Here is a 26,021-nt window from a genome sequence, read left to right as displayed (position 1 = left end):
TTTTGCCAAGTCCATAAAACTGCCTCTATAATTAAGAATAAGTTGATAGAAGAACAAATGAGACTGTATAGGAAAATAACCTTTGGTCCACTATTGGATATAAATCTTGTTTTTAATGGACAACTTTTGCATCACTTTCTGTTAAGGGAGATAACGGATGCAAACTCAGACGTTATATCATTCAACATTCTAGGTAAAAAAGTAACATTCTCCCAAGACGATTTTAACTTGATAACTGGGTTGTGGCCAATAGGGAAACAGTAGAAAGAGAAACAAGCGGTGAAAGGCTGCAAGAACTCATTCTTAGAACGAAGGACCCAAATGAAAAGGATAGTTCTTGCAAGGATGTGAAGACCGCAATCGAGAAGTTCAATTTTACTAATGACGAAGATGCTGTGAAGGTTGCATTGGCACTATTTATTGAAACAATGATGATTGGAAAAGACAAGAAAACCCAATTCAATGTGAATATATTTAGGATTGTGGATGACCATGAAGTCTTTGTACATTACGAGTGGTCTTGTCTCTTTATAAACGTACATTGAATATCATGAAGACTATCATGCGCGGGAAGAAAGAGGCATATGATTCAAAGAAAGTAGAAAATGATTACCATGCCTTATATTACTGTATAAAAGAATTTGCACTTACATTCTAGGTATGTACTTTTGTTTCTAATTCATTTTAATATACATTGAATCTGTGTGTTATTACGTGTAACAAAGTTTCCATGTCGTAAGTTTGGGCTTACGAAATTTTATCCACATCAAGTGAGTTCATAGCCACAAAAATTAGTAAGGTTACAATTCCTAAAATTCTTAAATGGACTTGTTCTCGTGCTCCATGTTATCAATCATCGAGCAATAAAGTTTTCTAGCCAAAAAAGTAAGTAACTGATCACTTATGACTTGCTCATTTGTTTATAGTTTCATGCATTCTGATTTTCTCATTTATTTATGTACAAACTATTGTTGTGTCGAGACTTGTACCTAGATTAGTATTGTATATGCGATCGTATATAAATTTTTGAACAATAATTTATACAGTACTATACTATTGTTTATAAATTATTACATGATCGTTTATAAATTACTATACGATCATTTATAAATTACTATACGATCGTTTATAACTTACTATACGATCATCCAGTAATTCATGAACGACCGTTTATTTTGTAATGAATGATTGTGTATATATTACTATATGATCTATATGATTGTTCATTTAATGCTAAACGAAACTTATTGTGAAAGCGAATTGGGACAAGAAATATTGTAGAATATCACTTACATTCTCTTCACTTCTGAATCTGACGATGAAAGCGATCGACAAGGATGTTGGACTGAAACTCTGAGAAATGGTTGAAGGAAGAAGATGAAAGGCTTTGGTTTGAAGGCTTTTTATAATTGGGGATAATTTTAGAATTTCACATGGACAAAAGGTCAGTAGTAGAAAAGTTTTTAGGAAGTGGTCATTGGTAGAAATTTTTTTGACTTTTAAATCATTTTTGTGAAAATTTCTAATTTAAAGACTAAATGTGTAATATTTTAAAACTTAGGGATCAAATAGAAACTAAAGTGTACAAAAAAAAATATTATTTTTTTTTCACAATCATAATGTTAATTACAAATAAGTTTAGTTTTAAATACAAAATAGAGCTTCCATTGTAGTCTAGTTGGTTAGGATACTTGGCTCTCACTTGAGAGACCTGGATTTAAATCCCAACAATAGAACATTTATTATTATTGTTTTCTTCACCAAAATTTTGCTCTTTTTTCAAAGATTTATTTATTTATTTTATTTATTATTCTTATTTTTTTTAGAAAAATCACTTTCAGCTCTATATTTTGGTGAGGGGTAATTTAAACCCTTAAACTTTCAATTCTATTAATTTAAATTTTAAAAATGGAATATGTATAACAATTTATCCATCAATTTAAGTTTTCGTTTTAATTTCCATAAAAAAGGGTTCTCACACATATCCAAAGTCACATATTTTTTAAGATAGGTACTTATTTATTATTTTTTCAAAAAATATAATGTTGGAAGAAAATTATAGTAGACCCACGAGGGATCACAATAGTCTATTTGTTTAAGTGTGGATCCTACTTTCAAGAGTTCGATTTGTGATTTTCATGATTGTGGTCACCCAATCAGAAATCATTTAGTTTTCTTTTGTAATCTTTTAATAAAAAAATTGTAACGATCATAGTGGGACACATGAATTTGGGTATGTACAGGAAAGCTTTTTAATAGTGATTGAAATAAAATTTAATCGTAAATCGATACATTTATTAACGTTAAAATTGTTGAAAGTTTAGAGTTAAAATTGGCAAATTACAAAGTTTGAAGTTTAAATTGACGAAATTAAAAATCGTAGACTAAAATATTAGATTGCATAGAAAAGATGTAACTGAAGATGCACATAATATTTTTCTTCCTCAATCACATTTGATTGGAAGACCCATAAACACATTGGATTTTATTTATCTTTTTTTCTATATTAAAGTTCACTTTTTTTCTTCTCTATTTTTTGTCTCTATTATAAATATTATGATAATAGATGTTCATTAAATGCTCATGCTTTATATTCATTAAGTGTTGTGCATCTGTCTCAACATTACACATTATTAATGGCATTTGATAGGTTTTGGATGATACGACAAAGTTCATAAAAAATGGAGAAATGAGAGAATTTAGAGAATTTTCTTATTTTATAATTTATTTTGTTTATTTATATATTATGTTTAATTTATTTTAATATTTATTATATTATATTATATTTATTTTAATATTATATTTTATTGGTATCCGTATTTCCATTATACTCTCCAAATTTACAAGAGTCTCTATATTTTTATCTTCTTAGAGTTTCTCTAGATAACTCCTTCTCAGTCAACGATTGAAGGATTAGTTAGTTCAATTTTTTTAAATTAATTAATTAGTTCAATTTGTTTAAATTAATTAATTCGTTCAATTGGTCTAAATTTGATTTCAAGATTGAAGATATTTTGGATAATTGGATTTATTCGCTTTCTCATTAAAATTTTCAGTCAATTTCGAATTATTCAATGGTAAAGTTTTTTTTTTCTTTCTTAATCTATAGAGAAACAATTTTTGAGAGAAAATATATTGAATAAATAAAAGACTCTTGGAGAATTTACAAAACATAATAGTTTATGAAATTTACTTTTAAGCATTATGTTATTCTACAGAAAAGAAAATAGACCATAAATTTATGGTGGCATTAACAACAAAGAAAGTAAAATGTAAACTTGAAAAAGAAATTTTATTCCATGAGATTAAAACCAAAGGGCTAAAACAGTAAAGTATTAGGGTAGAAGAAAAAAAAATGATGGTAATAAGGTTGAGACTTCAAATCCTAAATTTGAGGACGAAATTTAACAAGTTGTTGAGGCATATATCTACTCCAAAACCAATGTTGTCTCCAAACATAGGACATGTCTTCAATAAGGATATCCTTTTTCTCCGGTAAGAAGAAATAGACGAATAGGGTCATTAGATCCACGAAGAAAACAAAGAAAAAAACAATCCAAATTTCATATGACAAAGCATGGTGAGGATGATCTGAGCAATCAAAAAAGTAAAGAACATATTCACTGAGACGGTTACACTTTGAGCTCGAATCTGAAAAATTTCACTTGGAACCAACCATCCCAAAGGCCTCCAAGACCATGCAAAGGCTTGAATATAAATACAGATAAACAATACCACGACATTGACATACCATTTAGGTAGAAAAGTAACCTCACTAAAAACTCCAAATTTCCAAGCAATAAACACAGCAACCAAAATCTACAAATGCCATTTTTTTATCAGAATCAAAATAGTCCAGAGAAAATATATTATTGGCTAAATTTTGTTTTAGAAAACCAAATAAAAATATGCATATAAAATAACTTTTATTATTTTAATAATTAAATAAAACTAATAAAACTAAAGAAAAAAAATTTAATAACTTGAAAAATGAACATGAGGATTCCACCAAGCAAGAAAAAGATCCTCCTCTCCACTTATCAGTGCCATAGATAGAGACAAAAGTTGTAAGAGTACTAATACCACCCACCAGTAATGACAGATGAAAGAAGAGAAGCATTGTCTCCAAAACCAATTATCTTGAACAATACAGGAGCATAGAACATGACCACATTGATACCGGTCAATTGTTGAAAAAATGGAATTAGAATCGACATTACTAGTGGTGGTCTAGTTTATCTCTCTCAAATTTTTCCAAGCATGTTTGACTGCTTTAGCAGCCATACTTGCTGCCATGATATCTTGAAATTCTGCCTCTATGTCCTTTTCAGACACACCGCGAATACGTTGGAGCATGGCTCTTGCCTTCTCTACTTCACCCCTTTCTAACATTGAGTTTGGAGTATCCAGAAGGAATAAAGCTGAGATAATGATAAATAATGCAGGCATGACTGCACCACCCAAACTTACCCTCTACCCCCATCCACCATGAATATTAGCAGTACCATAATTGACAAAATTAGCCACTAGAATACCAATTGTAATGGAAAATTGAAAAACAGCATTAAGAGAACCTCGATATTTAGATGGAGCCATCTTTGAAACATAAAGTGGAATAGATTGAAGTGAAAACCCAACACTAATGCCTAAACAAATATGTCCAATGATGAGCATGGCGATATTTTGAGTAACAACATTAACGACAACACCAACTAAGAATACAAAGCCACCAAGAAGCATGGACTTCTTACGACCAAAAGTTTTGGTGATCCAAGAGGCTACAAAAGATGCCAAAAAAGCAGCCAAATAAAGAGAAGAAGTAAACATGGTGAGAGTAAGACTGTCAAACTTGCAATATTGATTGGTAGAAGTATCTAGAGCTTCTTTCTGATAAACAGATGGGAATTTTTTTTGCAAAAACGGAGCCATGGAGGAGACACCACCTAATCAACGAAAACAAAAAGAAAAATGGAATGAACGAAGACTATAAGGAGAAAGAAAAATAAGAGAATAATAAAAAGAATACGAGGATAAATAATTACCAAAAATACCGATGTCGTAACCAAAGATAAGTCCATTCATGGCAGCAACAATACAAGTTATTAGCACATAACAAGTAAGCTCTCCGGGATAGTTCTTTATCCCACCGCCCTCATTACGGTTGAGCTCAAACCCACCGCCGACTATCTTGGTTGCTGAGTTTAGAGAGAAAAAAATTGGAAAATAAAAGTACTTGAAAGGAATTATGATTGATGGAAAGAAAGTGATTTTGGTGAATGAAAAGAAGTGATGAATGCGAGAATATAAACACAAATATTTCCTTACATTGTTAGGAATCCATTTCCTAACCCAAAATCAAAATCTTTGTGTAGGTGGAAGATTAGATTATGGAAAATTATAGGATTAAGATTAAAAATATGTTTCCTATTCTTGGTCTAAATATCACAAGAGAGAAATCTAATTGAAAAAAATAATAAATAAAAATAAAAATAAAACGAGGTTATTATTATCATTATTATTATTACTACTATTATAAAAAAGAGTACATTTGAGGATATAAATCATATATTAGCATAAAAAGATGTCTTGGCCCATGTTTTAAGTAATTTTTATTTTGGGTTTATCTTTTAATATATTAAAATTTTCGGGAAAAAAAGGGTATTTAATTTTGTTAACAAAAAGTTGATTAAGGATTAAATTGTTGTTTTGTTGTGATAGGATATATATTAGACATGGAGATATATTACTCAAATAGATTTAAATTTTTTATAAGCAAAATCCAACCAATTCAACATTATTATCAATTGCTTTCAATTGATATGGTAATTAGTTTCAATATATTAATCTTCAAAAACCAAAATATATATTAATATATTAATCAAATTTACATATAAACCTGTTAAGTTGTTGTAAGTTCACCACCTCAAATTTATTTTGTTTATATTGGAGTTTATTTTCTTTTTATATTTAAAAGTCTGAAAAAACAATTATTTACTTAGATTTTTTTTTTGTCTATTTTTCCTACGGTTTATATTAGAGGTTCATGGTTCGATTCGGTTCGGTTTGGGACTCATATCAAATTGAAGCGAACCACATCAATCCAGTTTCATTTCGGTTTAACATTCGGTTCGATTTTAGCAGTTTCAATGATCACTCCTAGTTCATACACCCCAATTTTAACAATTAAAGTTTACGAGTGTGAGGATTTAGTTAATTTCATTGGTTTCGTTTTTTTAAGAATTAAATTAATAAAAAAATAATATGAAAGAAAGAGAGAAAATATATTTTTTTGTTTCATAGTTTTGGGTCTAGTTTCCATTTGGTTCTTATGTTTCAAAATGTTATACAAATTGGTTTCAAAATTGTTTTTATATGCAAGGTTGTTTGATTTATTATACTCAAACAATGTTTCTATTAATGCCAAATTACCATGACATAATACTATTAAAACATTATGAATTGGTTGTCGAATGTGATCATTGGAAGTTGGCCGCCGAAAGGAGTTGTTGGAGCTAGTGTCGAAATTGGGGGTCAAAGGTATTCTTCGTTGGAGTTAGTCATCGAAGTTGGTTGTGCAGGTGATCGATAGAGTTGACCATTGGATGTATTCATCGAAGGTGGTCATTACTGAAATCGGACATTCGGGGTGGTTTTCGCTAGAGTTGATCGCATAGGCGGTTGTCAACATTTAATAAACTTAATATAATTATTTGTTTTAATAAATCAATAATAACTTATTAAAATGTTTACTTAAATTGATATATAAACACCAAATTGATTGAGAAGAGAGAAGAGATTAAAAAAAGAAAAAAAAAGTTAAAAAGTCCAAAAATATAATTGAAATCTAGAAATGAAAATTTTCTTAGCACATTAATGAATATTAGTTATCGATTACGCTAATAAGTTAAAAATCAATCCATCTCTTAAATACTGATTGAACTATTATGACCTACTCAATTGATACCTTGTAAATTATGAGAGCGAATTAAAAGTTAATTTTCATAAATATTTTTTTTTTAAAAAAAAATCTATGATTTTTCTATATAAAAAAATTCCCTTCTAATGCCAAACGAATTTCTTTTGCTTATGAAAAATAGTTATACAACTGCATTTTCCAATGTTAATCTTATTTTTCCTTTTATAGATCTCCCATTTTTATGATAGTTGGAAGGGTATGTGCAAATGTTTATTACTTGATTTTTATGATTAAATTTAGATTTGATTTCCAATTAAACATCTTACAAAAAATCTTCCTTTTCTAAATTTCTTCAAATCCCAAATATACATATTTAATTACAATTGAATAAAAATACATAAAAATTATATGAAAACGTGAGAATTTTTTTATACTGGAGGCTTATAAGAAAATGCATACAAATCGATCCTACGAAAAGATACACAATATAAAAAAATAAAGAGAACTTATTTTTCCAACTCTAAAAAAACAAATAAGAAAATAAAATAATAGTATTCTAATATCCAAATCTAATTGTTCCACTTAAGCATGAAATCGATTTTTTTTTATTTAGTATAATAAAGGTAGGGAAATTCAAACCACATACATATTAGTGGCTAACACATTCGTATATCAATTGAGTTTGACATGACAAAATCAAATTTTAAGGGAGTGTTTGGCCCATCAACATGATTTGAGTTTAGTTAGTATAATACAAATCAACATTCTACCGCATATATTCACAAAATATTCTGTTAACTTTTTTTTTTTAATTTTATCATTAATCAAATCAATCACCATCTAATTAACGGATCTAATTAAAAACCCTCAATTCCTCTTTGTCACATATTTAAATTCCTTCCAATTTAGATTTTAAATGATTACTTTCGATTAAAATATCTTCATAGTTAGTGAAATTGCAAAACTGATGGAAATTATATGAACTGTGTGGACAATATGATTTTAATGGAAAATTGTCAGAAATAGCGTGTTCAAGTTTTCATCTTACAAAAATTAGCACCATTTGTAAAAAAATTTCAAACAATTTTTGGTTCCATTCGAGTGAGATTGCCACCAAGACTTAGTCAAATAATAAACTTTTTCTAACTTATTTATTGTTTTGGTCATTTTGGCCTTTCTCCCTGCATCTTGTAGATTAAACACTAAGTTGATTTTCCCAAATATTATGTAATCTACCCAAATCTTATACCAAATCCTATATATTTTCAAATTTTCTCCAAATTCGGTTATCTTTGCCAAATATTATATTCAGTTCTTATGTAATTTTTCAAAATTTTACAATTATATGAATTTCAAGATTTCCTAGATTTTTTTAGGACGGATGATTGCATTTTGATTTTTAACTTTTGGAAAAGCTTAAATTTTCCAAAAAAAAAAAAGAAAAGAAAAAGAAAAGAGAAAAAGGTAAGATATTAATCTGCTCGAGAATTCACTGATCTCAATGCTAATCTAATTAATACAGAGATTTTATATATTTTCCATAGCTTACCTAATTTTTTTTTGGAAAATTTAATCTTTACCAAAATGTAAAAATCAAAATCAACACTTGGGATCCATCTAAAAAATCCATTTGCATAATTAGTAAACTGATTTAAAAATTAGAAATTGGGCTAAAGATTTAAAAAATTACATAAAAATTTTGATATAATATTTGGTAAAGATAATCAAATTGGGAGAAAATTTGAATATATATAAGATTTGGTATAAGATTAGATTACATAATATCTGGAAAAATTAATAAAATTTTTTGTATGTCTACATAGAAAGGCCCAAAATGCTAAAACAATCGATAAATTAGAAAAAGTTAATTTTTTTAAAGTAAATATAGGAGGTTGATCTCGTCCAAGATGAACCAAGAAAAACTGATGAATGAATTTTCAAAAAGAAGCAAGTTTTGTAAAATGAAAACTTCAATGTGCTATTTCTGTAAATTTTCAACCTCGATTTTAATTCATCTTAATGGTTTATTAGTTCAATTGTTCACAAATTACTAATTTTTTTGTCTCATGTGGGCTCGTGTCATCATGAAAATTCTTAACATCGATATAAATTTGTTTCACCACAATTTAGATTTGAAATATAATGGATAAATTAATGGGTTGGTTGCACAAATAATAATCAGACCCAAAATAATAAAAAAATGTAGAACAAAGATAAATATATTAGGCATATAATACAAAATTAGCCCCAGATATCAGTGATAGTTATATAGGTAAAGTACTAAAAAGCCCTCAAGCATCGCTCTATTTCATGCTTCTTTTTCCGATTTTCTCAAATTGAAAACTATCACTGATAGCATCTATCAGATAGCCACTGATAGCTACTATTAGTTGCTATCATTGATAGCGGCTATTAGTGGTAGTTTTTAATTTGAGAAATATTAATATAACCTTAAAATAATAACACTTGAAATATTACCTTTCAAGTTACTATCAGTTTTCAATGGCTATCATTGATACACTTTAATTAATTGGAATCAAAGTTGAAATATTAACACCTAAGGCTATTAGTGGATATCAATGATAGACTTTTTTAAGTAGTTATCAACTTTTGAAAGGAAACTATCATCGTTCAAAAATTAACATTTAAAGCTATAAGTGATAAAAGTCTATCAATAAGAGGTCTATAAGTTACTATCTCTGATATTAACCTAAGTCATATCATCAATATCATCAACATCATCATTTTATTGATATATACCTAAGTCATATCACTAATATACAGATATCACTGACAGTTATGACTATCATTGATAGCTTCAATCACTAGCTATCACCGATAACTTTTAGCAGTGGCTATCAATGATGAACTTTTGTATCATTGATATCGTCGATAAATAGATATCACCTAAGTTCTATCACTGATATCACTTATATCGTAGTTATCAGTGATAGCTTCTATCATTGATAACATGTTATTAGAGATAACTTCTGTCATTCCTTTTTTCCATCAAATAACATGTTATCAGTATCATTGATAGCTTCTATCACTAATAAGATGCTAGTAGTGATAACTTCTAGACATTTCACTTACACTTTAGTTCGAGATTAAACTTTATTAATTAAATTCATTAATTTGGCTATCAATGATAAACTTCTATAAGTGGATATTAATTGTGAAAAAAATCATCAAAGAATAAGCTATAAATAATAGAAAATATTAGTGGCTATCACGGATAGACTTTCATTAGTGACTATCAATTTTGCAAGATTAATACTCAAAGCTATCAGTGACTATTATTGAGAAACTTTTATCATGATTATCAATAATTGACTTTTATCATTAATAGACTTCTACCACGAATATCTACCTAAATTCCATATCACTAATACATGAATATGACTGATATCTACCTAAGTTCTATCACTAATAATTGTCATTATCAATACACGAATATTACGGTACACGGATACATAAATATTTTAATTTGTGCCCTTCATTTTGGGTCATCTGTGCCACTTTTCAAGTTTATTTATGATAGATATCATACTCTTAAAGTCCTATAAAAAGAATTTTTTTTTGGCATGTTTGATATCGTTCACATTTCTCATTTTTTGAGAAATAAACTTGTTTAATAACTATTCTCGTTTCTTATTTCAAACTTTTAAGAAATGTTTCTAGTGCGAATTTGTGGACTAGAAAAAATAGTTTCTTTCAAATCCATTTTTATTTGCTATTTATATTTAATGTTTCGTTATAATAATCAAATTTGATAATTGACTTGTTGGTGTTAAGTCACTTATGAATTGGATACTTTCAAGTCTTGGGTACGAAACTCAGTCTCATAATTCTTATGAAAAAAAGAACGAAGTAAAAATCGGATAAAGGAAAGAAAATTAAAAAAAAAAGGAAAAATCGAAGAAAGAAAAGAAAATAAAAAAAAAATAAAGGGAAGAAGCAAAACCGGAGGAAGGAAAAAAAAAAGTATACAACAAGACAAGATAAGGGAGGATGAAATTGGAAATTAGAAAAAATTCAAAGGTTAACTAGTTAATACTTCTATATTTGCAAATATTTTAAAGAGAGAATATATTTTTAGATTTTTTCTCTTATTTTACTATTTATTACAAATATTCTGAATTAATAACAATGTTACTTCTTCATCAATGAAAAAGAAAATGTTTAGATTCTCAAGGCTCTATTTTGATATGATTCAATATTTCCTTTGCAAATGGAGAGACCTTTAATTTTTCATCTTCTTCGGAAAGCTCTCTTGTAAAAGAAATCCTCTTATGACATTTTAAAAATAAAGTTCGATGAAAAAACAAAAATAAAATTATTTGTTAATAGATGATGGTCTGAATAAATTTTTTGAAAGCTCCATTTATTCATTGAAATGGTTTGCATGAATTCAAAATTTTAATTATTAATACTGTAAAAACAAAAGATACAAAATTTTATTTACATTATCATCTTTGCCAAAAAGGTCTAAAATTATATCAAATTAAAAAGAAGTAAAAGAATTATTGAAAAAAACCATAAAGATACAAATATAGTTGTTTTTAATTGTCCATGGTATTAGTTTACTTGATTTGTTTTTTTCCATCTCTTCTCTAGCAATGTCCCTTTATAAAATGTTCTAAAATACATCCAAAAGAAATAAGATGAAAATCCAAAAGGTACAAACAATTAAAGGTGATGGTATAATATAACAGATTTGTAAAATTGAGGAGGTACAATTATCAAAGAATTATAATATTAAAATAAACAAATAAAATAAAATATAGAAAATTTATAGAAAGAAAATCATGGAAATTATGAAATTTGTGGAAATCTCTCCTTTCTTATTCTCTCTCCAAAATTCTCATTAATTTTCACGAATAAGTGTTTTTTTACAATCTACCAAATGTCATTATTTATGGTCAATTTGGCAATTAGGATGTGGTATTACATGGACACCAAGAGAGTGTAATTGTAGGACATATGGACAACATGTATAAAGCCATATGGAGTTAGTGAGAGAATGTCATTTGGTTTTTTGGACACTAAGCTAGACATCTATCTAACACCTATATTATAATATTTATAACACTTCCCCTTAGATACCCATTATATATGAAATATGTCTCATTAAAACCTTACGAGGGAAAGCCCAATGGGAAAAAAATCCTAATAAAGGAAAAAGAATACGTATCTCATATAATCTAATACTCCTAAAATAATACAATGTATTTGCTCCCCCTCATGGAAACATCGCTTGAGATCTATGAGTCACCGCATTCCAATGTTGTGCACGAATTTTTCAAAGGTTGCGGTAGGTAATGCCTCTGTAAACAAGTATGTCAGGTTATCTTTCGAACAAATTTATTATACAGTAATGTCGTTATTTTCTTCAAGATCCTAAGTATAGTAAAGTTTTGGTGAAATATGGTTTGTTCTTGAAGGAATCAAATTCCTCACGGAAGTGTGAACGTCGTACAATTTGAATTGAATTTATGTATAGTGAAAAAATTGAGGGGGAAAAAAGAACACATGCTTTAATTAATAGGATAAATATACAAGAAGCTTAAGCATACTTTCTACAGAGAAATTAGAGAAGAGGAAACTTATTCTTGATGAACAAGAATTCTTCACGAAATTTTCCTCCGAGATCACAAACAAACCTTCTGTCGAATCATTGGAACTCTTCCTCCAAGATGGACACCACCAAGTAGTAAACTTGTTATTTTTTATAATAAGGAAAGGACATGTAGGCTCCTTCTTTGTTGCTTTTGGCAGAAGAAATTTTACAGGGGGAGAGGTGTTGGTATTGAGAGAGAGAACTTCTTAGAATTTTTCAGAGAAATCTTCTTCCTAAGTGTTTTACAAAGAAAACATATTAAAGAGAAGAGCGAGGAATAAATCCCTCTCATGTTTTGCCAAATAATTCCCATATCATGGGGGTTATAATTATATTATTCAAATATTAATAATATAATATGTATATTATATGGTTAGTTAACTAATTAACAAACCATATAATATGCATTATAATCATATTATAATGCAACTCTCTCTTATAACCTATAGTTTTAATATGAATCATATTCACATTAAATTTAACCTATAATATTTATATAAGTCTTATTTAAATAAATAATTTTGAATCTCATTCAAATATTTATCTCTCACATATTATAAAGTTTTAATTAAAAAAAAAGCATCATTAACTATATATTATAATGTATCAGTATATATTATACATTATATTAATCATACTAATATAATTAATAACTTAAATTTCCATAAATAATTTGAACGATTCAAATTTTCGAAAACACAATTATTCCTTGTTTTGATACTTAGTGAGCTAATAATGGGATCTTATGGACCTACAGGTTATAAGCTTCAATGATACGAGATTAATCAATTAAACTTTTTAATTAAATTAATCAACATTTATTAACTGTCGGTCACTCCATTAAAGATTGAAAGTCGCATTCTTCGCACTTTAAATATATTTTTGTATCCACGGATATAACCAATCAACAGTAAGTTGACCCATAAAAAATTGCTCATAACTATTTTGGGTCAAATTACCATTTTACCCTTGTAGTTACTGTTGGATTTAGTATCCTAAATTTCGTCAATCTTGTAGTTTGTAATTTGTAAATACAAATTATTTATTTAATAAAATAAGAAGTATTTTATTTGACATTTAGATAATATTAACTTGATCCATTAAACGAAGGCCTAAGATTGTTTAATATAACTTGAACAGTATGTGGTAAACATACAAGTGGATCATGTTCAAGTAATAACCTAAAAGGTCTGAAGTATATGGTTAAGGTTGGATGCCATCTTAGTGATACTGAGCATATGACCCGCTTGATAACTATTACATGAGTTGTATGTGTTATAGAAGATATGATCCATATTGTTAATGTGGAGACATATAGGTGAAGATATCTTGTATAAGGAGTTTATATAAGACCGAACCACGAAATGATTAGTTTATAGTATAACCCCATTGTTTGTAGAAACTACCTTTTCACTAGGATGACCATAGGTGACTTGACCTTAATCTTGAGTGAGTTGTGAACTCCTATTTATGAGAGCAATCCTTTAATATGTATGGATGAAAGTGGTCTGTTTCGCCGACTTAATATGCTAACCATTTTGGGGATTTGTTCAAGAATGGAGTTAGGAACACAGCTAGATAAGATGAAATTCAATCCTTCTCGTAGACAAGAAAAGTAAATAAATTACTCCCTTAATAGTTGATTTCGGGACTTGAACAATGAGGTCTCACCCTTTCATTGAACCAAGAGGGGTTAATTTATAGTTGGACTATAAACTATTTGTTCATTATCAATGACACTTAAGGAGTTAGATGTAACTACAGGGGTAAAACGATAATTTTGACCAAGTTGTAGTTACGAACAATTTGTGAGGGGTCAACTTACTGTTGACTGGTAATATTCAATGAACACATAAATATATCTACAGTACGAAGAGTGCAGTTGTCGGTCTTTAGTGGAGTGACTAACAATTAATAAATTGATTAATTTAATTAAAGAGTTTAATTAGTTAATCTCATATTATTGGAGCTTGTAATCTGTAGGTCCTTAAGGTCCTCTTGCTAGCTCAATAAGGGTTAATGAGAATCAATTAATTTTTTTTATTAATTTGAATTGTTTAAATTAATTAAAGGGAATTAATTGTAAGAGATACAGTTAATAGAATGGATTTGTATACATTATAATATAAAGTTAATTAGAGAAATAAATATTTGAGTATGATTCAAGTATTAATTATATTAATGAGATTCATATAAATACTATGAGTTAAATTAATATGAATATGATTCATATTAATACTATAGGTTATATAAAATAATATAAACTATAGGTTATATATTATATATGATATAATACATAATTTATTTTAATTATATTATGTTTAATATAGTTAAAAGTAACATAACTCCCAAGGGAGTTATTTTACGTAATGTGAAGGGAGTTATCTGATAACTACTCTTCACTCTGTCATATTTTGAAAGATCCAGAGGAGTGGTAATAATTTCATTACGTGAAATAAGTTTTAAAAAAATCCTCTCTACATTGCTTCTTCCTCCCTAAAACAATTCTCTCAAGAACTCCCATCCCCTTCACCAAAATTATCAAGGCAAGTCAATACCTCTGCCATTGATCCTCACCTAGAGATATTACAACAAACATCACTTTCTATAGCATGTAAGCATAGCATTTTATCAAGAAAGCTATTAAAAGATCTAAAAAAAACGGAAGTAAAATTTTAGTCTCCCGCCCTTCGTGCTCTGTATCCAATTTTGTGGTAACATTTTCTCCTTCTTTTTGACCCATTGAGGTTTCTCCCTCCCTGCCTCGTCAATACCCTCTCTTTTTCGATTTAGCCATTGAAACATTAGTCTGTTTGCCAAATCCTCACATAGAGTTTTTGCATAGTGGAACAGATGGGAGCACTAAAATCTCTTATTGAAAGTGTTATCAATCTCCTTCTTAGCAAACCTCAAAAATCTTTCCCTTTGGCTCTTATTGAAGCAAAATTTGTGGATTATCACATCACTTTCAGTTTCAAAGATTGCAACTAACTCCTTTGAAACTACTATCATCAACAATTGTCATCTAGGTCTCCTCAACGATTGCTTCCAAAATCCATGGCAACTTTTGATTGTTTTTAGTTGACTATTTTTAACCACCTTGTGAAGGATCACCAAGTAATAATGTTTTTTTTAGTACGAGTTCGTTCTTTTTGTCCACTGACTACTAAACTAAATATTATCTTACGACTGCCCATTTTGATCATTAATGCGTTATTTTATGATGTGGAATTATGGATGAAATGCGGTGATGGAATTGCGTTGAGCAATCAAGTTTTCTTAGTGGAATCCCAGTGTAAACCACACTGAGTTTTCTGGTAAGTCCAGGGTCGAACTCATGGATTTGGAAAACAATATGCGGTGGTAATTTTTAGGAAAACTTTGCGGTAACTGGTGTCTCAAATAGTTGTTTGGTTTTGTTGATTGTGGTAATGGAAAATTAACAATTGCGGCGGATTTGAGAAAAGTTTGAAATTGTGATAGATGCACTGAGTATGAGGATGAATGGGTTGAGAAGGTCTTTAGCTAGCGTTATTTGGGAATACATTAGACTATGCGATCATACTACACTCATGCACAACAAGTCATTTTCCAATGCAAATGCAGTGCTCCTAAGTCTAGGACGCATGTGTTGAATGCAAAAGTGTCCATAGAGCTTATTTCTAAGTCTCTACTCTTTTCCTATGCAATGATGCAAGATGCACAAAGGCAAGGTGACCGCACACAATCATATCCTATCTCTAGGATGCATGCGATGCGTTAATAGCAAATAGTGCTTATTCCTAAGCTTCTATCTCTTGATTATATGTTCTAATCTAACTCTCTCGAGCTTAGATTCTAATCTGACTTTCCCAAGCCTAGATCTTGTTCTTAGACTACCCTTCCAAGTATCTCTAATGGACGAATGAAGCATACATAATACAAGATAATCGCATGGAATGAAGATGCCTAGTTATGCTAGCTAAGTTCTTCTCAACCCATTCAACAGATTTAGCTACTCATGCGTAAATAACAGTGAGTGAACAAATATAGAGAAGTTAATTCCATTTTTATAAATGAGTTTGAATACAAAATAACAATGGAAGATAAAGGTAGAGAGCCTGGTAGCAATCCCTTGCTAACCGAGGCTTTTACATTGGCAATCTCTATTCGGTTCAAAAGATATTCTTGTTTTCACAAGAGCTGGCCCTCTCTCTGATCTTGAAGCTTCCGGCGCTCTCCCAAGCATACCAGAACGTTCTGTCGACACAACTTCCTTCTCTCGCATCCGCCTTAAAATAAAAGAAATATAAGAACAAGGCTAAACTATTTAAGGAAAAATTCTTTAACTCTCTGAACTGCTGAACTGGTGAACCCCTTTTCTGAAGGATGCCTTCGGTATTTATAGAACTTCCAGGGTGAAAGGTGGCTTCTCTCTCATGATTGCACAGATGGAACGTCTTTAATTCTCTGACTGATGTGCCGAATATTTGTCACCGAAAAGTTGAATGTACTTGTTATCGTTAGCTGCTGTCAACTTAATTCGGATTCGACTGTCATCGGCTATTCCATCGTGATTAATTATGCCTTTCACCCAGATGCACCCACCATGTTGCGCCGACCAAGTTGCGGCAATCCTTCTTGAGCAAATGTTTGCAAACACAATCACCGCAAAATCTTGCGGTAATGCTACGCTCGACCAATGATTTCCTATGATCACTCTTTTCGCCTTGCGTCAACACATATTCTGCATAAAAATATAAAAATCAACTATTTCTATGCAATGAATGCATGTGACTGCAATATTATGAATTTAATGCTTTTTGGACGCAATCTAACATGTTTTATCAACGCAAGCCAGTATTGTTTAAGAACTTAATACTATGATAACGTTCATTTCTGCCCGTTATCACACCCCCAAGTTTAAACAATGCTTGTTCTCAAGCATAAGCTAAAGATTTCCTTTAGCAAGTCGACCGCAATTCTCTTTTCCTAGATTTCTCAAGGATACTTCATTCAAAACCTATATACCAAAATTTCCTTAAGTCTTATTCAAGTCTCCTCTTAAAATATTTCTAAGACCTAGGGACCGCAAGCTTAACCTTCAAAAGAACTTTACTAAATTCTGGGACATCGCATGATTTATTTCAAAAAGGAAACTTTTCCACCAGGGTGCCAAATGATTTTATCCTTGCATATTTCTTGACATTATTATTTTTTCTGACCTTGCACTGATCCAAGTGCCTTGCCTTCATTTTGGCCTGCCCCCACGTGTGTCATGCGGACATCTAACTACGAGTAATGCGCTCTTCTCAGATTAAACTCATACCTACTTGGCAGTGGAGTTGCAGTCATTATATTTATGTGTTGATCCTGGCAACTTAATTTTGTTTTGGCTTGCCCCCACGTGTGTCATGCGACATCCAACTACGGGTAAGTGCCCTTCACAACTTAACTCTTATCAACATGGGTTTCCCCATTGCGTTGACAGTGGAGTTGTTATTCTAATATATATATATATATATATATATAATATTTGTTTTAGAGAATAGCAAGGTCAAAAATAGGAAGGTCGAAAATAAATACCTCACCCCCAAATTTAAAATGCGGCAATGTCCTCATTGCCAAAAGATTGAAAGAAGTCATGCGATTTTCGTAGAAAGCTTCGTAAAGAGAGTTTGAAAGAAAGCTAGCAGACCCCTAACTTATAGAAATATTTTGTGAGGTGACTATCTTAAAATTAAGTTGACTCTAGTATATACGAAAGGAATAGAAGTATTTTTTTCATCATTGAAATCATAATTGGAAAAGAAGTGGCATGCGGTAACTTACTAAATTCATCAATATTAAATGATTGTGGTAATCAAATAGGATGTGGTGATAAAACTTTTAAGACTAAAATGCGATGCGATAGTGCAAAATTTGAAATAGAGTGAAGGAAGAATACAACCCCTAAATATGCGTTGTCGCCCGCATTGTGTATTGATGCATCCTTATTTGCGGCGATCTATCTTCGTTGGATTGCGGTGACGGAGTAAGATACGTTGCTTCTTCGTGTAACACCTCCACAATCCTATGCCTCGATCGTTATAAGAGAAACAGTGAGAGGGTCAAATAATTTTAAACAAAACAACATTCTTTTACTGTAATTTCCTCCTTTTTTTTTTTTTTTTAAGAATTAAGAATAGATAAAGCTGAAAAGATATAGTGTAATGAAAATTAAGAGTAGTAGAGAAAAGTTGAAGATTCCATGATTCCTAAAACTTGCGTCCCTGATGAGTTTCGATCGTCTGATAACGTAGGGACCACCTACTTCTTTATTTATTCAAAGTTTCTTAGTTCCACGAAGTCGACTTGGTGATGCCAGCCTTCTCCGTGATATGCTTTTACTCGCTGCCCATTAACTTTAAACGTACGGCTCCCGTCTTCAGTAATTAGCTCCATCGCATCATGTTGGAATATTTCTTTAATGATGAAGGGTCTGGACCAGCGCGATTTTAACTTGCCAGAAAAGAGCTGTAGCCGTGAATTGAAGAGCAAGACCCTTTGTCCCACATGGAGATTTTTACTGCGTGTTTGTCGTGCAAGCGCTTTGTGCGCTCCTTGTATATCTTTGTGTTCTCATATGCGTTAATCCTCCATTCTTCTAGCTCGACCAGTTAAATTTTTCTCGCTTCTCCTGGATTCTCCAAGTCAAATTCAGTTTCTTCACTACCCACAATGCCCTGTATTCTAGCTCTAGAGGCAAATGACATGCCTTACCGAATACCAATGCATACAGGGATATACCTATGGGTGTTTTAAATGCAGTTCGGTATGCCCACAATGCATCGTCGAGCTTTGTTTCCCAATCCTTCCGCGAAGGCCTTATTACCTTCTCAAGTATCAGCTTGATTTCTTGATTGGACACCTCAGCTTGACCATTCATCTACGAATGGTATGCGGTGGCCACTTTGTGGAGAATGTTATATTTACGCAGCAGCTCCTTGACATATGATTGACAAAGTGAGATCCCTCATCACTTATTATGGCACGTGGAGTGCCAAAACGAGTGAAAATATTTTTCTTCAGGAATTGAAAGATTACCGCCGCATCGCTTGCGGCGCAAGCCACTGCCTCTACCCACTTGGATATATAGTCGACGGCTAACAAAATATAATGTTTACCATTCGAGGGAGGGAATGGTCCCATGAAGTTAATACCCATACGTCCAACAACTCAAGATCCAAGATGATGTTCATCGGCATTGCATGTTTCCATGAAATTTTACCTGTGCGTTGGCACCGATCACACTTCATCACGTAGTCAGCTACATCCTTAAACAATGTTGGCCAAAAGAATCCACTCTGTAAAACCTTGGCTGTGGTGCGCTGTCCTCCAAAGTACCCATTATATGGTGAGTCATGACATTGCGATAATATACGTTGTTGAGCAGCATTTGGTACGCATAGCCGCAGAATCTAGTCTACCCCTTTTTTTATACAGATTCGGCTCATCCCAATAATAATATATGCATTCATGTTTGAGCTTTCTCTGTTGGTGGTAGGTATAATCTTCAGGAAATTGTCCACAAACCAGATAGTTGACTATGTCAGTGTACCAAGGCAATTCTTCAATATGGAACAGTTGCTCATCTGGGAACACCACACTCACTTCTAACTCATTAAGGTCAACCTCAGGGTTTTCCAATCTGGACAAGTGATCCGTAGCTTGGTTCTCCGTCTCCTTTCGATCAATTATTTCTATGTCAAATTCTTGAAGGAGGAGAACCCATCTGATCAACCTCGGCTTTACGCCCTTCTTTGTCATTAAGTACTTTATTGCCGAATGATCAGTATGGATGAGTTTGTTCCCAGTAGGTATGCTCTAAATTTTTCCAATGCAAAACTTATTGCAAGTAGCTCTTTCTCTGTGGTGGTGTAATTGGTCTGAGCAGGATTTAATGTCTTACTCGCATACGCGATGGGATGTAAGATTGTTTTTCTCTTTTGCGTCAAAGCTGCTCCCATTGCATACCCGCTTGCATCGCACATTAATTCAAAAGGAAGTGTCCAATCCAGTGCAATTAACATGAGTGCGGCAATCAATGCATTCTTCAAAACTCTGAATGCGTTGAGGCAATTGTCGTCAAAATCAAATTTTCTATCAACCTCCAACAACGCACTCAGTGGTCATGCTATCTTCGAAAAGTCTTTGACAAAGCGTCTGTAGAATCCAGCATGCCTCAAGAAACTTCGTACAGCCTTCATGCTTATTGGAGGTGGAAGTTTTTCAATGGCTTCTATTTTTTCTTTATCCACCTCCAACCCGTCCCGGGAAGCCTTGTGCCGCAACAATATGCCCTCCTTTACCATAAAATGGCAATTTTTTCCAGTTAAAAACTAGATTCTTCTCTTTGCATCTTTTCAGTATCTTCTCCAGGTTAGCTAGACATACTTCATAGGTGTGCCCATAGACAGAGAAGTCGTCCATAAAGATTTCAACAGAGTTCTCAAGATAGTCCGAAAAAATGGCCAACATGCACCTTTGGAACGTGTTTGGCGCATTGCAGAGGCCGAACGACATACGATGAAAAGCAAAGGTCCCATATGGGCAGGTGAATGTGGTCTTGTCTTGGTCTTCTGGAGCAATCATAATCTGGTTATACCCGACATAGCCATCCAGAAAGCAGTAAAAGTCATTTCCAGCTTAGCATTTGATCAATGAACGGTAGAGGAAATGATCTTTCTTTGTGCCGCATTCAGCTTGCGGTAGTCCATGCAAATGCGCTACCCGGTGACGGTCCTTTGAAGTATTAGTTCATTATTTTCATTCGGGACTACCGTTATGCCACCCTTTTTCGGCACACACTGCACGAGGCTGACCCACGTACTATCTGCTATAGGATAAATAATGCCCGCATCTAACCATTTAATGATCTCCTTTTTAATGACCTCTTTCATTGCAGGGTTGAGTCTACGCTGATGTTCGATCGTTGCTTTGTGGTCTGCTTCGAGACGAATGCAGTGCATACAATATGCTGGGCTAATTTCTCTAATGTCGGCGAGCGTCCAACCAATTGGTCGCACATGCTTCCTCAGAATGCTCATCAATGCATTCTCCTGGTCTTCATTAAGTTCCGAGGAAATTATAATTGGCAGATTCTTATTTGGCCCCAAAAATGCGTACTTTAAGTGGTTTGGTAGGGTCTTTAATTTCAGTGTTGGTAGTTTTACTAGGAACGGTTGCGTTGTTTTTCTATCTTCTATTTTTTTTAGCTCTTCTTCTTGGTTTGCGATCATCTCTCCTTCTTTGCTTGTTTTTATTATGATCGCATTATAGGCAGCAATGGATGCACTTGCATCCTCTTCTTCATTCTCTTTGCCAAAATTTCTTTCTTCATTTAAATTCTGGTCGTCGTCTGAGTCATGTAGGTCTTGTTCGTCAGGAAACTTCATGGCATGGATGATGTTGAACTTGAGCTTCTGTCCGTTTATGCTCAAAGTGATCTCCCCTTTATGCACATCGATTTGGGCATGACATGTTGATAAAAATGATCGCCCCAGAATGATGGGCACATCTTTGTCGGCCTCGTAATCCAAGATGATGAAGTCGGCTGGTAGGATAAATTTGTCTATGGTGATCAGCACATCCTTCACCTTTCCCTCTGGATGCACAAGAGATCTATCGGCCAGCTAGAGAGTCACGGTCATGGGCGCAAATTGCCCCACATTCAGCTACTTAAAGATCGACAGAGGCATCAAATTGATGCTGGCTCCAAGGTCACACAATGCCTTCCCGATGTACAGTCCTCTTACGGAACAAGGTATAGTATAGCTCCTAGGATCGCTCATCTTCGGTGGAATTATTGATTTCGAACTTTATGCTAACGCCACCTTGGCAAACTTACCAGTGTCCCTCTTCTTGGTTACCATCTCCTTCAGAAACTTCGTGTATGCAGGCATCTCCTCAATCATTTCACTGAATGGAATGTTAATATATAATTGTTTTAACATAGATAGAAAGCGTTGGTACTGTACCTCTTCATTCTTTTCCTTCTAAGTCTCTGCAGGAAAGGTGGTAACTGCACTTTCATGGTCCCCTTCTCAGTTGGCTTTGAGGTGGACGCAACTTCTGGCTCCATTGCTTCTTTTCCTCCTTCTTCTTCTTGTGTCACTGTAATTTCAGGTTCCACCGCAATGAGAGCAATCCGGCTAGGCTTCTTTCTTTCTCCCTCCACAGTTTCTCCACTTCGCAATGTCACGACTTGACATTGTTCTTTACCTGATCCCTCCGGGTTGCGTGGGAGTTCTATTGAACTTGGTAGAGCCCTTTGCGGTCTGTTCTTTAGCTCAATTGCAATCTGGCCCATCTGTAATTCTAGATTACAGATGGACGTAGCCTGACTTTGAAACACAGTTTCATTTTTCTCTATATACTGCTTCAATAGGATCTCCGAGGAGGAGGATTGCGGTGGTTGCGAGCTACTGGCTTGATTGCTTGTCTGACTGTTATTGCGCGGGAAGAATCCAAGTGGCCCTTCTTTCTGAGCCACAAATTGGAAATTCTGTTGCTGATTCTTCCATGCGAAATTGGGGTGGTTTCTCCACCCGGGGTTGTAGGTATTCAAAAATGGATTATTTTTCATAAAGTAGATAGATTGTGAATTCTTTGGGCATTCTTCCATTGCGTGCCCATCACTGCAAGTCGCACACCCTGCGGTGTTTTGACTAATTGCGTTTACTTGCCCGCTTTGTGATGTTAGGCTGCTGATTCGCAATTCCTTGAATTAAGTTCATCATTGTGGTCATCTGATTTTGTAGTAAAGCAATAGCACCATTACTTGCGTCGTTATCCTTGATTCTCAATCTTTGATCACTCTCTCTCCAATCCTCATGGTTTTTAAAGATGTGATAACAGGTAGAAATGCACGTTATCATAGTGCTAAATTCTTAAACAATGTTGGATTGCTTTGATGAAATATGTTAAATTACGTCCATCAAGCATAAATTCTATAATATTGCGGTCGCATGCGTCCAACGCATTAGAGCAGTTGATCTTCATATTTTTTTTGCAAAATATGCGTTAACGCAATGCAAAGATTGCGATCATAGGAATATATTGGTCGAGCACAACTTCACCGTGAGACTTTGCGTTGATCATGCTCGCAAAAATTCGCCCAAGAAGAATCACCGTAACTTAGTCAGCACAACATGGTGGGCATAGCCGAGTGAAAGGACAATTAAGATCGATGGGACAGAAAGCTGACGACAGTCGGATCCAAATTAAGTTGACAGTCGATAACGGTCACAAAGTACATTCAGCTTTATCGGTGACAATTATCCAGCACATCAGTCAGGAATTAAAGTTGTCCCATCTGTACAACCGGAGAAAGGAGCCGCTTTTCACCTTTGATGCCCTATAAATACCAAGTGCATTCTTCAGAGAAGGGGTTAAGCAGTTGATTACTTCATCACTATTACAAGTCCACGCCTCTGTTCGTAGGTTTTCTTTTCCATTTTACGGCGGAGCAAGAGAAGAGTGGTGATGTCGGAGATCATCCAGGGCAGCTTGAGAGAGAACCTTGGGGCGTAAGAGCAGAGAGCGGGTCGACTCTTGCGAGAGCGAGAATATCTTTAGAGCACGAGTAGAAACAGTGTAAACGCCTGGCAGCAAGAAATTGCTCCAGGCCCTTTACTATACTTGTATTGTTATTTTGTACTCATCTCATATCTATTCAATGGAAGTTCTATTTCTACATCTGCTCACTCTCTTAATACGCATGAGTAGCTAAACTAGTTGAATGGGTTGAGAAGAACTAAGCTAACATGACCTAGGAAGTTCATTACTTGCGATTGTCTTGTTTTATGCTGTGCAAAATACCCTTTAGAGTTATTTGAGAGAGAATCTAAAGAAAGAACCTAATGTCTCGAGAGAGCTAGGTTAGAATTTGAACTCGAAAGAGCAAGATTAGGCTTGCATAAACAAGAGATAGGGACTTAAAGATAAGCTCTGTTTGTCAACTTGCATCGCATGCATCCTAGGAATGGAAATGATATTATATGGTCGCATATTTGTGTGAACGTCATGTTGTCATCGCATAAATAGAGATAGAGGTTTATGTGTAAACCCTGTAGACTTATCGCATATTTATCGCATGCGTTCTAGCCTTAGAAGCCGTAGCATTCACGCCGAGAGGTAGTTTACTATTGTATGCATGTTGCATGATCGCAAAGCATGGACGCATTCTAGGGAGTGTTAGCCGAAAATTTTCTCAACCCGTTCACTGCGTATTCATTGTATTTCCCGTCTACCAACTCTTTTCAAACTCTGCCGCATTCGTTATTTATTTTTCATCAACGCAAACAACAAACCCAACGTTTATTTGACTGGTTACCGCAGGTTTTCATAAAAATCACCAACGCAACTATTTTCACAAGTTCCTGTGTTCGGCCCTTGACTTACCAGGAAACTCAGGGGAATTTATACTTGAATTCCACTGGGGAAACTTGAGTACACAACGCAATCCATCAACGCATATCATCCATAATTCCATTCAATAAAAATAACACATCAAGTTTTTGGCGTTGTTGCTGGGGACTTTGGCAAAATAGTTGTTAACGGTAATTTTTGTCATTTCTTTGCAGAACTCTCAATCTCTGGCGAACTACAACCCGGAGATTGAGAGAACATTTCGAAGGAGACTAAGAGACCGCTGACAGCAACCACAATCCGACAAGAAGATATGTCGGAGCAGCTTGGAAATGGAGCACCAAACAACAACAATGTCATGGCAAATCTGATTTTATTGGCAAACGATCGCAACAGGCCCATTAGGGACTATGCATTGCCAAACCTCTATGATTTCTCTTCAGGAGTCATGAGGCCTGCCTTAGACGGAAGCAAATTTGAAATGAAACTGGTGATGTTGCAGATGATCTAAGCTGCAGGTTAATTCGGAGGAAGGCGTGGCGAAGATCCGCACGCCCACCTCTGAAGTTTTATTGAAATCTGCAATACTTTTGTGTTCCCAAACATCTCTGCTGAAGAAGTTCGACTAACGTTGTTCCCATTTTCTCTCTGTGATCAAGCTAGGAAATGGGCTTATTCTCTCGAACCAGGAGAGATCACTTCTTGGGAGCAGGTGGTGGAGAAGTTTATGAAGAAGATTTTTCACCTACCGAGAATGCAAAACGAAGAAAGCTCATTACTAATTTGAACAAAAGATGGACAAATCGCCCAGCGATGCTTGGGCGAGGTTTAAAAGGTTGGTTCGAGATTGTCTGCATAATGGGCTGCCAGACTGCCTGCAAATGGAAATTTTCTATCACGGTTTGAATCCTGCTTTGCAGGCCACTGCCAATGCGGCAGCAGCCGGTGGTTTGCTTGACAAAACTTATGATGAGACGAAAAATATCCTGGACCGCATCTCCAAGAATCATGAAAACTGAAGGGAGAGTGATCAGAGATTAAGACTCAAAGATTCTGATGCAAATAACGGTGTTATTGTTTCATTACAAAACCAAA

General features: G+C 33.4%; 1 pseudogene; it reads right to left on the bottom strand.

Moving 5' to 3' along the window:
* Positions 1 to 3,385: 3,385 nt before the first annotated feature.
* LOC120077224 (sugar transport protein 12-like) lies at positions 3,386 to 25,286 on the bottom strand (annotated as a pseudogene).
* Between the last annotated feature and the right edge of the window lie 735 nt (positions 25,287 to 26,021).

This window comes from Benincasa hispida, chromosome 5, assembly GCF_027475165.1.
Source record: "Benincasa hispida cultivar pf3 chromosome 5, pf3_genome.v1.1, whole genome shotgun sequence".
In the NCBI taxonomy this organism is placed as follows: domain Eukaryota; kingdom Viridiplantae; phylum Streptophyta; class Magnoliopsida; order Cucurbitales; family Cucurbitaceae; genus Benincasa; species Benincasa hispida.
Note: the sequence above shows the minus strand (reverse complement) of the source record. Positions and strands in the feature narration are given on the sequence as shown.